Source organism: Aythya ferina (genome assembly GCF_964211825.1).
Source record: "Aythya ferina genome assembly, chromosome: 24".
Taxonomy (NCBI): domain Eukaryota; kingdom Metazoa; phylum Chordata; class Aves; order Anseriformes; family Anatidae; genus Aythya; species Aythya ferina.
In genome coordinates this window covers 852,671-867,397 of record NC_140322.1, presented here as the reverse complement: position 1 = coordinate 867,397, position 14,727 = coordinate 852,671, and the positions used below count along the sequence as shown (strand labels likewise).

Here is a 14,727-nt window from a genome sequence, read left to right as displayed (position 1 = left end):
GCGTCCCGCCGGGCGCTGCCTCCGCCGCGCTGCAACGACAGCGGCCCCGCGGCCAGTGGGCGCCGCCCCGCCCCGCCCCGCAGAGCCCCGCCCACATCCCGCGTCGCCACGCCCACATCCCACATCGCCACGCCCACCTCCAGCATCGCCTCGCCCATCACTCACGTAGGCCCCTCCCACCTCCGCATCGCCCCGCCCCTCTCATGTCGCCGCCGCCGCCATTTCGGTTTTGGGCAGCGCCCCGGGCAGGCCCGAGGCACCAGTTCCCCCCCACACTGACCCCCAGTTCTCCCCCACAATGCCCCCCAGCAGCTATGGGACCCCGCAGGTGCCCAGCCCGGTGGCCTCAGGGCCCCCTGCAGTGGCCTGGTCGTGCAGTGGGGTGCAGGAGCGCGGTTGGCCCCTCAGAGCCCATTTTTCCCATTGGGGTCCCCCCATCCACCCCCCGGTCTCCCTACAGTGTCTGGAGATTTGCCTCCAGTGGAGCCTCCTGCGAGGGTCACTGCCTCTGGGATGGAGGGGATGGATGGATGGGTGGATGGATGGAGGCACAGCGGGAGTAAATCGCCTGTTTACGAGTGCACAAACAAAGCCTCCTTCCCTCCTCACACCCCCTCAGCTCTCCTGTTACTTTCCCTGTGCTTTTGTCCACGAGTTCTCTGCCTTCCGTACACCCTCACCGAGTGGTTTCACCAGGCTGCCTGCTGCAACCGAGTCCTTCCTCAGCGCTTATGTTCCCCAAACGTCCGTCAGCTTCCCCCGCCTCTGCTACGCTCATGGCTTTGGCCCAGCTGCAAGCTTTGCCCCGCACTTAGGACTGGCCTTGGAGTGTTAAATTCCTGCCTGGGATCAGCAGCCCTGTTATTAGCAAGCTAATTGAGCAGGAGAGCCAAGCAGTTCTGCTCAAAGAGAGGCCGCGGTGCTACGGGGGTGTCTGCGGAGCGCCTTGCCCTGGAGCTGCCGAGTTATCCAGCTCCGTCCCTGCCGTGCTGCCAGGTCACATCAGCTGCTTGTGCGTGAAGATGCTCTGTGTTTCTGTGACACTTCGGTTGTGGAGCCCTGACGTGTGTAAGGGTCCCCTCCCCACCTTGCTGGTGGGAAAGGAAGGCCAGAGACGGAAAGGGAAGGTGTTACAGCGGCGTAAATCTAGATGATATTGAAATCACCTACTCCCATCTGAGATAGGCTGGCGATGAGACATCTTTAAATGGCTGTCGCTACCCATCTGTAGCAGAGACTGTCTTGGTTTGATGATTTCACTAGAAAAATCACACCCCTGACTGAAATAGAGAAACCTGGGCAGGACTTGTGTGTGGGACGGGTCTCCCAGACAGCGCTCTGACAGCTCAGCCCTGCGTCCTTTTGCAGCACAAGAGCACAGACTGTAACTAATTGTGGGAAGGTTTCATCTCAAAAGCTAATGTCAGACAGGCCTGAATTACCAGTAGTGCAGACACAAACAGACAGAGAGCAAAACCATCTGGAGTCCCTGGGAAAGGCATCAGCTCGCAACGTGCTGACGGGGCAGGAACGGCTCCTCATTCCCTTACAGGAGGAACCGTGACACAAACGGGGCTGGGGGAGGCCAGGGGAGATCTGGGGGGCTCAGGCTGGCTTCGGTGCCGTCCTCTGCCTTCCCTGCTCCTGAGCTGTGCAGATCTTCTGTCAGTCCTCACAGGGTTGAGGGAATTCAGTGCTTTTAGGGTGCTGGTGGATATAGGCTCCTAACCGCCCTGCCCCTGCTGTGGTCCTGCTCGAAAACAAGTTCTCTGTGGTTTGAGGTGTTTCTCCGTGGAGTTTCCATAACCCTGGCCAGGAGCAGAGGCTCCCGCTCAGCGTGTTCGTGACTAAGGAGCAGTTTGAACCTGGTGGTTTGTTTTGATTCAAACCGAAAAAAAACAGGCGGAGTGGGGCTGGGAAGGAGGGCACGCACGGAAGCAGGCTGCCAGGAAGGAGGAGAGCGGCTGATTGGAAAGGCACCGGGCTGGGAGGGAGATCAGATTAGCCGCTCCCTGGGGCTGCAGGGAAGCTGTCACCAGCCTGACTGCTTGACTGAGGGACATTTGAAAAGATAAACAAAAAAAAAAAAAAAAAAGAAGAAAAAAAAGGGGGGGGTGAGGGGAGAATTCAAACGCTCCAGTGAACAAATCCCTGCTCTGATAGGCAAATTTGCTCTTGCTTACGCTGGCAGAAAGCTGGAACACTGCTGACTTCCGACCCTGCTGCTTCAATCGGAGCAGGATTTGGCACGGGCGACTTTTAAAGCTGCCTGAAAACGCCGTGGCTCCCAGGAAGGCTTCCAGCAGCAGTGCGGGGAGTGCTTCATCCAGGCACCGACTGCAGCCAACGCTCACTGCCCGGTGCCGGTCACCGCCTGGACGGGAGCAGGGGGGAGGCTGAGCAGGGCTGGACCTGCTACGAGAGGCACGGGGCCGCTTTCCAGAGAACTGCCTCGCCACCCACAGCCCAAAAAACCCTGCGAAGCAGGGTGACTGCTCTGCCGCCGGCTTCAGGGAGGAAGAACCCTCGGTGATGTAATGAAAACTCCCCTCTGTCATTCAGAGAGTGAAAGCAGAGGCTGGCTGCCGGGAAGGGATTGTGAAACTCCGCTCTCAGACCGGGAGCATTTGCATGGAGGCAGCTGGGTGCCGTGGCCGGGAATGTTGCTGTGGTGGGGCCCGGCAGGCTTTGGTTTTTCACCGCCTTTGGTTTGCAGCTGGTGAAATAGAAACGCCGGCGCCTGGTGTGTCCCCATCGCCTGGCAGCCCCTGTGCTGGTTACCCAGATCTCACAGGGCTGGTAAATACCTGCCCGCTGCTCCTGTCCGCAGGGCACAGAGGGGTCCGAAGCAGCTGTTTGGAGGCACACAGAGAGCCAAGGTGCCTGAGACCCCCAGGTCGTTTTGGCACTGATGTGAGAACCCCTCCCTAGAGCCGATTTTTCTCTAGAAGTTCGCCGGTCTCCTCAGGTTTTCTCCCTCTTTGCCCAAACAGGGACAGGGAGATTCACAGCTCACGGGCCATGTTTCAGAGCAGATGAATTTAGAGGAAATCCAGCTCATGCTGCTCCCTGAAATGGCCACATCCAAGATGGGATGGGGAAGGAGGGGAATGGCTTTACCCCAGGAGCAGGAACAGAGGAAATCTTCCTTGTTGCTGGATGGGGAGCCTCTGGAGTGACTCAGCTCCAGTCTCTGAGCAGGATGAGACCTTTGGCCCTGCTGGGGTGGCACAGCCAGGGCTCTTAAAGGGATCTGGGTGCACTGAGCTTCCCCAAGGCCAAACTGCAGGTGACATGTCATGGGGAACAGCCTGGGCACCCTGCAGACAAACCTGAGAGGCTGCCATCGTCTCAGCACCGAGATGGAGGTGAGAGGGACAGACAGACCCACGTCACACAAAAATAGCTCTAGACCTCTCAGCGGTGCAGCAGGGACCTCATCCCAGCCCCTGCCCCGAATTGTTTTGGCAGGAGAACAGCACGGGCATCCCTTGTTCCTCCTCCTGGCATCCCAGGTCTCCAGTGTGCAGGGCAGGGGTGGCAGCCTTGGTCCATGAGGGGTTCAGCGAGGCTTAACCCAGGGCTTTGAGACCTGCGGGGACGGACGCTTTGCATACACGAGGTAGCAGCTGTGTCCTCGAGAGCTGAGCCTGCTTGGGGTCATTTTCTGCACAGCCCTGGGGAACCACTGGCTTGTAATGACAATGCACTCTGATCATTTCTCAGATGGAGATGTCATTAACGGACATTTATTTCTGTCCAGGGAGGACACCAGTGGCTGGGGAGGGCTCTCCCCAGAGTGCAGCTCCGCACACGCTTTCTGGACTGATCTAGTTAGTTCATGTTCTGTTTGCCTCTTGTGGCCCCATGGGATGTGCTCACAGAAGAGATGATTCTGCTCGATTCCCTTTGTCCCTGCTGGACTTAATAAGGACTGACATTCTTTTAAACAAAGAGCAAAAGGCAGGAGACGGGAGCCCTGGGTTCAGAAATTCAGGGCTTTCTCCAGAGGATTGCTCCGGTTTGCTCTGCGGCTGCACCTCCTCTCCCCTCCACCTCCCCATCCCACTCCTCTCCCTCGGAACACCCCCGCGCAGAGCACCGCCACGTTTTCCTCCCTGCTGTGGCTTTCCATGGAAGATGCTGTCACATGAAATCCCGGGAGAGAGTCGCCACATGGAGTGCTGTGAAAGCATCGTGCGGCTCTGGCCGACCAGGCTTGCAGACGGGGGAGCGGCGTGCTCCCCCTCCTCGAAATCCTGAGCGCTCGTAGGGGTGGAGGGGGGGAGTGGGGAATCATCCTGTGAGCTTGGGAGCCACCTACGCACCCGGCAAGGCTTGTCAGCAGCTGATAAAAGCGGTGGGAGGTGGGGAGATCGTGAGGGGGAAGAGCTTGGAGGCTCGAGAGCCGGTGTAGCCCCCCATCCTGCCCCCCCTGGGCTCAGCTGGGCCACGGGCATGGCCCTGCTCTGGGTGCACTGCCCTGAAAGGAAAACCCGAGCAAGGGCGCAGAGATAACTCCCGATTACTTCAGCAGTGACGTAAAGGTGGGAGCGTTAAGCAACTGCTTATAATAGTAATCTGACATGCTTTTCACCTCCACAAAAGAAGCATTTCCTTTTGTAACAAAAGCACAGACTGTTCTGATTTGTTTATATACCTGCCGTCCCGCGCACTCGCTGTACAGATTCGCGGATGGAAGTGACAATGATCCCTGCTCTCGATTCACTCTTCCTGGTGACCTGCTATCCCTCACGATACGGGATTTACAGCTGAGAAGGTTTAGCTCAGTAGGGTGCTGCCATCGGGATCTGCCATGGTCTGATCCCTACGATACAAGGAAGCAGCCAGACTCCCTCCTCACCCGAGCTGTTAAACAGACAATTATGTGTTTGGTGTTGGCATAAACACAGGCAAATTAGTCACTGGAGAAAACCCCAGCGCCTGCAACAGCTGGTTGTGGTTAGGAGAAGGTGGGGGTGACAAATGCCTCTGGCAGCAGGAGGCAGCTGCCCGTCGGGGCTCACGGTGCCAGTGCTGGTGGCCGGCACTCAGTGGGGACACCGAGGGACACGACGGGGCAGGAGCCTGGTGCTGGCACTGGGGGCTCTCCTCTCTCCGCGATGGCAGCTGGTTTTTGGGGTGCTCGGCATCCTGCGGGATGTGAGCAAACCTGGCCACAGTAGAAGCGGTGAGAATCAAGGTGAAACCTTCAGGAGGACAATTTGTGGGGTCTGGGGGGGTTTGTTCTGCCCACAGACAGCAGATGCAGAGAAGTTACAGCGCTGGCACGGGGCTTGACTTCTGCAGTGAGCACAGACTGAGGCATTGGCCTGATTTCCAGGAAAGGAGAACAGTGTGTCACAGAGAAGGCATTGAAAAGACCTGAGGCTTCTGCCTAGCTTTCTGTCTCGCTCCTGCAGACACGTGGGTGCTCGGGAGTTCAAAAGGCTGAACTGGAGATTGTCCCCAGCCAGTGCAGGGCAGGAAGCTGTGAGCTTCTCCTGCAGAGTGGTTACTGGTGTGCAGACCCCAGATGCTGCCCCCATCTCTGCTGGGGGTCCCTGCACAGCTCAGCATCTTTCCCCTTACGGTGCTGACCTTTGCAGTGGGAGTGTGGGAACCGGAGCTGGATGGGAAAGCTTGGTACGAGGCGCTGGCCTCAGACCCCAAAAGAGATGCTGGCAGCCCTTCAGCAGCATCTCAAAACCCCGCAGCATCTCTGACATCCTTTCCAGCTGGTGCACCCTACAAACACAGGTAGGGCTGGGCACACCACGTTTCCTCCACCCAACCCACCCATTTCCTATTTTCTGCGGGCACGACAACTAGTGAGTTAATCCTGCAGGCCATAAACTAAGCTGTATTAGCAGACACCATCTGTCCTTTTTCATTTGCTGATGCACGACCTATTTTGCAGCGTAGTGGAGCAGGCGCTGCCGTTTCAGGGCTCGCGTGTCACACTGTCCGTGCTGCCTGGGCATAATCCAGAGCTCAGCGTGACCTGCTAACGGGAGAAGGCCCCGGTGCACTGAGCACCAGGGACCTGCTGTCACGGCCCGGTGATGGCGGAGGCCTGTCTCCAGGGCTGCTGGGCTCCAAATGAGGTTTGAGCCCCAACGCCGCACCAGCTGACATTTAGGAAGAAGAAAGCCTTAGGGGAACATGCAGACGAGGACAGGACTCCCATCAGTGGGGTCTCTCCTTCCCTGGACCCCTCCAGCAATGCCATGGGAAGGTCGCTGTGAACCAGCACCCACATAGAGCCCCCCGCTATCATCACAGCCCTGTGCTGGGGACAGTAAAGGGGAAATAGGAAAAGTAAGGGACTGTTTTCATCTTGGCATGGGAAGAGACACATGCACGCTCCCTGACTTGCCAGGAGGTTGCTGCCATTGTGGAGCAAACCCCCCAGATCTCCTCAGGACCATCCAGGAGAACGAGGCTCAAACCCTGCGTCTGCTGCTGAGGACATAGAATTGGTGCTTCTTTCCCCCAAATAACAAGAGGAGGCAAAGCTTAGGGTACCCCAAAGTTGGGTTCATGGGAACAGGCCACACAGTGTATTCAGCACTCCATGACACACTGTGATGGCCTGGGGAGCAATGGCAATCACAGCTGGACAGGGAAGGACAGGAGGAGAATTCTTCCCTGGTTCCTAAGGGGATCTGGTCATGTCTTGAAGCACTCTGGTGACCCTTGTCTGGGTACAGAAGTACAGACATTATTAAAGGTCGTAAAATCATCAAGATTATTTTCAAGCCGGTTATACTTGACTCAACAAACTCAAAGCAATTCCAAAGGTTAGCATCTTGCCTAATGAAGCAGCATTTCCTCCTGAATTTACCGGCTTTTTCTTTAACTCAGCACCAGAGGCAGAAATTTTCCCTGAGCTGTGAAATAAAGAGTGAGGAAATTTTGTCTGTGTGTGCTGTCAGGAGCCAGGAAGGGAAGTGAGCGCAGCGGGGCCTGGTGCTAACCTGCCTGCCTTACCCAGAATCAGGGCGTTCGCCTGCTCCGCTCCCAAAATCAGCCTGGGAGTTTTCAGCTTCCTGCCTTACGGCATATCAAAAGTGGAACAGAGAGTGGAAGGACTTACTCAGACTGACCTTGGCATTAGCCAGAAAACTTCTTTCTGAATTAACACAGTTGCACCATTTGGGCTTTCCGAGAAACTCTCCACCTGCTGGGTCGTGTGGCCCCTCTGTGCAGCCTGCTAGGCTTTGGATCTGCACAGCTCCCTTCAGCAGTGAGCCCTGCTGTGTCCCTCCTGTCTTCACTAAGCTCTGCCCAGTGCTCCCTTATCCATACGGTGGATACTCACGTGGGCTGTGACAAGAAATGCAGAATTACATTAAATAAGGAATTTCCCGTCAGATGCTGTGGCAGCATCCCCACCGCTCTGCTGCCTGGTGCCATCTCCCTCACGTGCAGCAGGGACAGTGCCAGGGTCAGGAGCAGGAGTCACATTCAGACTGGTGGCTTGTGGAGTAAATCCCTCCAGCAAGACAGATCCCGATGTCGCTGGTTTCTTTCCCAGTGCTTTGGGGAGAGAACTGGCCAAGGAATAAACGTGGCCCCTTCCCAGGCTACAGCTGCGGGCCTCTCCTGTGAGCTTGTGAGCAGAGGGAGCAGGGAAGGGTCCAAATCATACCCAAATCTGTGACAGCAAAGAGGGGGGAGGAGGAAGAAACAGCCCATGTGGTCAGCCCTGGAAAGGGCAGTTTCTGCTGAGAACTGGCTGGGGAACGTTCCCATTTTCATAACCAGTAACAGCTGTGAGAAGGGGGAAAGGAGCGGTTCTGGTCCCTGCCAGCAGCACCTCCCGTCGGCAGCCAGGGCAGGGCACAGCCCTCTGGCCCCGCAGCCAGGAAAACGTGTGTCATTTTCCAGAGGGCTGAGCCAGCACTAACCAGGTGGGAAATGCATGAGCTTCTCACCAAAAATTGGCTCGGGCAGGGCCCGTAGCCTGGCTCGGTGCGGAGCTGCTCCCCGCGGCCCCGTGCATTGTTCACTGCTGTCGCCCTGCGCAGCACGAGGCTGCAGGTTGGCACGTCCTGGGCCTGCCTTCCTGGGCCAGCAGGGAAACGTGGATGGGGTTTGTCCTGCTGAGGTTTGCCACCAACCCTCCCCTTCCTTCTCCCATGACCACAAAGCCCGTTCTCTCCGACTTCTCTTCAGGCAGGGCCCACGTGGGCTTCACGCGGAGCGCAGCCAGGAAATTCCTCCTCTCCCTGCCTCCGCTCCCAGCCCCATCCCTCGCCACCCCCAAAAGCCCTCTGCCCTCCCAGGGCCGATCCCATGGGGTGCCTTAGCCAGTGCTCCAGCAGACGGGTCCCCACTCTGCCTGAGGAGCATGGGCTGTGCACAGCAGAGAAGTGAGCAGAGGGTCTGTGGGGTGATCAGGGTGCGCCGAGACCCGAGGTGCTCCTCAGGAACAAGGCCCTGCTGTTTGTTGCTCCACAGCATCCTTCTACCAGGGAGGCAGCAGCTATGTCCAGGCCCGGCCCCTCTGATCCAGGCTGCCCTCCCGGCTCCCCCGAGCGCTAGGAAAAGCCCAGCGCCTGCCACTGAAACCGGGGGGAGCTGCCAAGTGCCTCCCAGCTGCCTCTGAGTTACAGGATCCCTCTCCAGCACAAGCCCAGCAGTCTCTCGGCAGGCAACTGTTGGCAATAACAGCCCTCTTTAAACAAAGGGGAGGCAGTCTGGCTTTGCACGGCCCCCCTTCGCCTTTCCCTGCCCCCCTGCAGTCACACATATTTAGGGAAAAGCTTCTCAGGGCAGCGTGCTGGGGCTCACGTCGCACTGGCTCCTGCCCCAGCTCTTCCCTCCCACCCTCTTTGGGTTTCCTGCAGGGTTCACAGCCCGGCACCCAGGGGTGCTGCCCATCCCCAGGCATGTAGGAACAGTGCTGTCAGCATGGGACGAGCACCAAAACTGCAGCTGGAGAACCTGGCAGTGGATGGGGAGCAGAGCCCTGTCTCTGGGCTGCGGACCAAGAACGCCTCTTTCCCATCCGAGAAGCCAAGGCTTTGAGCCCTGCCAAACCCCAGTGTTTGTTCCTGCATCTGGCATGCGAGGGATGGCAACAGAAGCATGTGTGAGGCAGAAAGAGGAGTTCCAGTGAAGAGGGGAAGTGGGTTTCTCTTGGGTCTCCGTGACCTTCTCTGGTTTGGAAATAGCAGAGAGATGCAGAGGTACTAACAGCACGCAGCAGAGAAAATCCTGCGTCCTCCTTCAGTCAGAGGAAACTGGAGCCCAGAGCCATGGCCAGGCCTTCTGCCACCTGGGGTGGAACCGGTGGAAATCCAGCTGCAGGGAGCCGCAGCCTTCGCCTGTTTGCAGGGATGGTTTATTTGCAGTCATGGAGCCTCACTATGGGCACCTTGTCTGCTTGGTCTTGCCCTGCCCCGGTGCTGCTGTGTGATGGGAAGTTTTTCTGCTGCTGGCAGCAGCTGAAGCAAGTCCTCCTGGAGCCTGCAGACTGGGATTTTTATATCAGCAGTGCTCTTGGCCATGGGAATCCTATTGACTCTGTCCTCATCGCCCTCCTTGGAGAAGCAAGCACAGAGAACAGGGTAGAGCCAAAAGAGGGGCTGAGATTGATGAGGGTCAGTCGGCTTTGGCAATTTCTCCGTGTCCTGCTGGCCTTCTCGGTTAGTTACACAGACAGAAAATGATGCTGGCAACGGGAAAGAAAAGGAGCAGGGGAGTCCCGTGCAGGTAGGGTGAAAGTGCACCTCAATTTCCCCTACAGCTGAGAGTGAAGGCTGCATTTATAACAGATAGAAGTGCCGGTCTGGCCAGGAGGATAATATCTCCATTAGGAAACAGGGAACTATTGATTACTCAAGTAACCTCAGCTATTGAACAAACGGCTACCTCAGCAGAGGGAAATTCCAGCCTGGGCTCAGGGAGATGAACACGGGGATGGCAGGGCAGCAGTGGGCACACAGCGCCCCGTGCTCCCAGGTGCCGTGGCAGCACGGCCTGCCCTGTCGGAGGCACCAGGTAAGGATGAAAGCAAACACAAGGCTGGTGCCTCTGCGTGCCTGCCTGTGGCCCTGGCAAAGCAAGTGGAAAACAGTCACTGCAGTGGCGTCCTGGCCAAGAGAGCCTGTGGGACAGGAAGGATTAAAACGTCCGACGGGACCTGGCTCGGCTCCCAGGGCCCTCTCTGGACCCTGGCACAAGGGCAGCTCCTCCGGGTGCCCCAGGCCTCCGTGGGCCCACAGCCGTCTTTAAACAGAGGGCACGCTGCCGACCGGCAGAGAACAAGCTCCCAGCACATCCATTTATTGTATTCTGGGAGGTGAGGAGACCTGCCCTTCTTCCTGCCAGCCAAAGGGCACAAAAAGCACCACAAAGAGATCCGGGGCCCAGCAGCCATAGCCCGTGGTAGGGACCAAGCAGCCAGGAATGCAGCACAGCTGCAGGAGAGGATCACAAAGGAAGGCTCTCGGAGCACGTTGCAGGCACTCGGCTGGTGTGCAGCTGTCAGGCTGTGATGTGCACGGCCCCCCCGTGCATTGGGGCAGGTTATAGGGCGAGCAGGAAGGACAGCGGGCCAGGAGGGCTGACCGGGGCTTTCTGCTCGGAGGGGTTCTGGTGCCGTTCCCCCGCTGCGTTTTGAACATCTTTAATACACCGACATGAAGCGTGGCGCTGGAGCAGCCGTAGCAGTGCCTGTGGTTCTGCGTGGCCAGCAGCTACCTCGGGGACCACTGCAGAAAGGCAGGGCTAACCCTTCCCACACCGCACCCGTGCCCAGCAGGGTCCCATTTGGGAGTGCTCGGGGCCATCCCAAGCTGGGTCCCCACCCCACCAGCCCTGAGCAGTGCTGGAAGCTGCCGGCAGAGCCTCTCCTCCCCTGCCTGCCCACGTCAGAGGCCGCTGGGGGACAGCCCTGCAGCCTCCCCTCTGCCAGCCTGCTGCAAAAACCTCCAAGCCTCCAACGCCATGCTGCCGCGGACTTCCCACCCAGCAGCACAAGCTGTTGCTTTCTGCAGAGTTACCCCAAAACAAGCAGTGGCACGGCCACCCCGGGCCACTCCCAAGTGCTCCATACGGACCCCACATCTGTGCCTTCACGGGGGAGGATCGTGCATCTCACAGCGACAGCCTCCACTAACCGAGGCGTCTTTATGCTCCTCGTTACAGTTCTGCTCTCTCGTGTACACTCAGGCATTCCCAACTACGTTCCTCCATGGCCCCGCTGCTTTCCCCAGCTCTTTAACTGACGCCTCCTTGTGATTCCACAAACATGGGAAGCATGAGAGTTATTTCCATGAAATGGTTGTGAGAGGGGCACCGGCTCCTCCCTGCTCCTTGATTTCAAACAAGGTTTCTTCAACTCCCCCAAGGTGCTGCTCCGTGCCTCCTCCATCCTGCCCCAGTGCTGCTTTCTGACACCCGCAGGGGGTTGCCAGCTCCAGGCTTTTAACCCCAAGAATACTTTGCTCATTCAGAGGCATGCTGTGGGTCCCGATGAGCAAAGGCCAGCCCAGCCCAGCCTGCTTGCAAGGTATAGAGTCCGTGCACCCCTCTGCCTCGGAACCAGAGCTGTAAAACCAGCGGCTTTCCCAGGCGTTAAAGAACAAACCCAGCTTTTGGGTTAGAAAGAGATGAAATTCACCCCGGGCCGCGGGCCAGCCCAGCATGCAGGTGCCACCGGGATGCCGCAGGGCACAGAGGTGACTGTCACCCTCGCTCCTTCTCCTAGCAGATTTCATCCCGTTACGCAACTGCTACGCTAAAAGGCGACACGCCACCCGGAGCGCTTCAAGGACTTTGTTACTTCGCCTCCCAGATCTGCGGATCCCTGGGATCCACGTCCAAAGAGCTCCCAGCAATAAATGCATACCTGGCTGCTTTCCCCAGGTCTACTGCTTCCTGCAGGGGCTGCTGGAGATGTGTAGTTTGGTGCACGCTACTGGGCTCGCTTCCAGTGCAGCAGCTCTGCTTACAGCCTCCTGTGAGCTCGATGCAGCTCAAGGAGACTGGGTCTCCAAACTTCAGCTTCATTTCATCAAAGATTTCTATTCCAGCCCCAAGAGGGAACGCTGGCCCCCTTCCCCAGAGGGACTAGGGCTGCTCCGCGGTCCCTTTAGCCCACGCTGGGGGGTTCACACACCCAGCTCTTCCCAGCACAGTCCGTAGCACACACGCTGCTGTCCTGGGGGGCTGCACTTGGAGCTTCTGCACCAGGCAGCCAGGCTCTGACCACATCCCTAAGACCCCAGCCCTGCCAGGTTTAGGGCATTGTATAACACCGCCGCTACCCGAGGACCACCGAGCCGGCAGGATGCTGAGGCAGGCTCACAGCTCAGCCACCCAAGGAGCCCACCCTGCCCTGCTGCCCCGGGGGGGGTCTCTTACCTCGCCTGGAGCCCCCTCCCGCAGCAGCTCCCGGTCCCTCCGCAGTCTCCCCGCTCTCCCTCCCGCGCCACCTCCCCGTGATGTCAGCGCAGCCGCCCGCCGCACCGCACCGCTGCTGGCACCGCGCTGCCCTTCGCAACGGTTACCACAGCAACAGGAGGGGGAATCCCATCCTCTGGGCCCCCGCCACCCGGGGGGGGTCCGCTCCGTACCCATACCACCCGCTGCAGCCCCTCAGGAAGGACGGGGCAAGAGCAGGAGGAGAAGGGCAGCGACGCCAGGAGAAGCCTGAGAAGGGATGGTCACGGGCAGCAGGCTCAGGGAAACAGGGGGTCCCCTGCTCCCCGGCATTTAACCTTATTCCCTGGTGCCCTTCTCCCCAGCACTCACCCTTTTTCTCTGATCCCCTTCTCCCTGGCATTTACCCTTGTTCCCCAGACCTCTTCTCCCCAGCAGTTACCCTTTTTCTCCATGCAGAGCTGCACAGCTCCATCCCATCCCATCCCATCCCATCCCATCCCATCCCATCCCCAAACCATCCCCATCCCATCCCATCCCACCCCCTTCTCACCTTCCCCGTTCACATTTTGTTCCCCAGCCCCGTGCTCTTTCTGTAACAGGGCCGTGCGCAGGTCCGTGCTGTGCCACCCCCCACGCAGCCCCTACCCCAGCAGGGATTTAGGCTACGTGCCCACACCAGACGCCCTTGCAGGGATTCATTCCCCCCCCCAGGCCGAGGCCAGGGACCAGCTATCGATCCCCAACCTCAGACTGGCTCCAGCTCAGCCCCTGGGGAGCCAAACTCCTTCTTACTAACCACAAACCCCCAGCGAAAGGCTTTGCTGCAGTCTCTCGCAGTTTCATCAGGAAGGGAGAAGGGCAGATAATGGATTTTTAGGACTGCAGCACATCTTTAATGTAAAGAGATGGCCCAGGGCCTCTCCTCCCTTCCCCCACGCGAGATGCTGCTTCTTTTCAGCAGAAATATTGCTGCATTAGAGAACAGGTCACTTCCTCTATCAGCAAGAATTCGGTGTCCTATTTGATGCTGGTCCTTGTGCTATAAATAGGATTTCTCCCCCTTTTATAGTTGCTGAATAATTGGCGGTATGAAATATGAACACAGTTTTCAAAAGAGTGCCTGATAAGCAGCTTGCTGGAGTGGAATCGTTGAACAGAAGGAATTCAGAGCACCTGCAGCGCATCACACGCTGTGGAAAACATTCAAGGTCAGCGCGACGGAGCCGGGTCACGGAACAGATCCAGCGACCGAGGACACGGTGCACGGGAGCCGAGCAGCCTCCCCCAGCACCCCAACGCCGCCTTTTATACCTCAGATTTGGTAAAATGAGGATGAGATGGAGGCAGCCCAGCTCGGAGGAGCCAAGAATTTTCCCCAGCACGTAGTGGAAGGCCGGGAGGAGCCGGGAGGAGCAGGCACAACAGGTTTGAGAGCAGCAGCAAGCGGGGAGAGGGCAGAATCCCAAACGAGGAGGAAGAGCGTAGTCAAACATCCATCATCAAACGCAGCGAGGGAACACCACAAGCGCCAGCCTCGCAAGCTTGCCTTCAAAAGAGGGAAAATGCTAATCAGAGGTAGAGGTGTAATAAAAGCACCGGGGCGTGGGGAGACTGCATGGCGGAGGAGCGAGCGCCCCATTATGCGGGAGGAGGCAGCCTCACACTGCCTGGCTCTGTCCACAGGGCCCAAATCAAAGCCCCAGACACAAGCAGGGCTCCAGCTCTGGTACCAAGGGCACTGTGGAAATCAAGGACTCTCAGCACATCAGAGCCTTCCTCTGGGATACCTCTGAGAGCCCGCAACAGGGTCAGGGGCTGTATAGAGGCTCTCAGTCCCCATGAGAGCAGATTTTGTCCTGTGTGGCTAGAGTGAGGCGCTGGTGGAGGGTACGAAAGGCAGAAAGCGATTGAGCAGAACCAGGAGACAACATTTGGCTTGCAGTTACTGCAGGAAAAATAACTCAGCTCATCCCCACACCAGCGGTGAGAAGAGAGGCAGGGGAAAAGGCAAGGAATTACATCAGTTGTGGAAATACCTGAAAGAAGTGCTGACCAGGAGGGGTCAAGATACACAGGGGCTGTGCTTTCAGCGCCAGACACGAAGAAATGGGAGACAAGCAGCCAGACACCATTGCTATGGAGATACAAGGCACCGGAGCACTCTCAGCAGGGAAAATAAAAGGAATTACAAGCCGCATTTTTAGCTGCGCAGAAAAACATCCTCAAGATAGGATCAGGCCAGGGGATCCACCCCATCCAATTGTTAGTCAGCTGTCATCTGCTTCCCTTCTTCCACCGTCTGCAGGTCAAGGAGGACGCAGCAACAGA

The 14,727-nt window shown here is 57.9% G+C and overlaps 1 long non-coding RNA gene across 1 annotated transcript; it reads left to right on the top strand.

Annotated features, from left to right (window-relative positions):
- Positions 1-3,273: 3,273 nt before the first annotated feature.
- On the top strand, positions 3,274-4,724 carry LOC311423166. The gene is made up of 2 exons (XR_014685596.1): positions 3,274-3,368; positions 3,764-4,724. It is a non-coding gene; the product is annotated as an uncharacterized lncRNA (long non-coding RNA).
- The last annotated feature ends 10,003 nt before the right edge of the window (positions 4,725-14,727 follow it).